The following is a 1259-nucleotide window of genomic DNA, read 5'->3' as shown; positions in this document are numbered from 1 at the left end:
ATCGGAGAAGTTCAAAATGACCAATCAGTGGGTGTCCAGATGGAGCCTGGCGTTGCAGCCATATCACTTGTCTATCTACCACTTGACAAGGAAGGATAATGTTATAGCGGACGGGGGCTGAGGGGTCATTGAGGGAAGTGGGTTGGTCGATCCTCCAGGGATGTTTTTTGGGGATTCTCTGGGTATACCCAGCTAGGAGAGGGGGGGGGGGTTCTGTCAGGGAGCATTGACATGTTATTTTATTGTAGAAAGAAAGAGAACTATAATAGTGTAGTATAATATAATAGTATATAATAGTGAGAGAGGTGTATAACTTATATAGCTGTATATTACTAGACAAAAAGTAAAAGTAGGAAAACAAACATTTAAGGGATACAGTCTTTTGTGGGGGGGGGGTTTGTTGTAGATGGCACATACTTTTATTGCACATACTTTATGTTTCTGGATCTTATCCTAATCAATGAACAATCAAAGACAAGAGATTGAGCTGGCCGATCCAAGTACACCACAGCACCCCGGTAAGTGGCCACATCTCCTCCTCAGGTACATACACATACACAATACAGTTCCACTCTCACATCTATGCCACACTGAGGGAAGACTTACTTAGCTAATGGCTAGCGGAGACCTTAGGTCGAGCCAGACAGGTAGGCTAGCGGAATAGTTTGCAACAGTTGGACTCTAACATACTGTAGACTCTATGTTGGATTCACAGTAATGAGAAATTACACAAAAAGTATGGGCACAGATATATAACACAACTACGAAATCATAACATTTTTATCATAACATTTTTACATGTGTACTGTAGGAGATTAAACCTCCATTCAATGGTATAATTGCAGCCATATTGGATTTTGGCCACCATATTGAATTTGGGGCAAAATCCAGTGTGGCTCAAAATCTTAATTGCAAGAGTAGGGGCTAGACATTCACAATCCACTGAGAAAACCTTGACAGGACGAACAAGTTTTGTCCTTGGCTGGGCCCTGTCTATGAACAAATGGTTCTAAAATAAGTATAGATTTTGAGACATATCTTCCTCACCTACATCAATGAAATCCTTCAATGACCTTTAGCCTAGCAGTTCTAATCTAGGTGAGGGGAGGTTCAGACCAGATTAAATTCCACGATTGCATCAATTGTCACATCAATTCAATTCAATTCGGTAATGTGAGGTGAACTATTTTCGGCAGCTTATCCCATTTCAAAATAACGGTAAAAGGATTTAAATGGTTCATCGCTGAACACCAATAGCC

This window comes from Argentina silus (assembly GCF_951799395.1).
Source record: "Argentina silus genome assembly, chromosome: 2".
Lineage (NCBI taxonomy): Eukaryota > Metazoa > Chordata > Actinopteri > Argentiniformes > Argentinidae > Argentina > Argentina silus.
The sequence above is the reverse complement of the archived record's forward strand: the minus strand, read 5'-3'. Positions refer to the sequence as shown.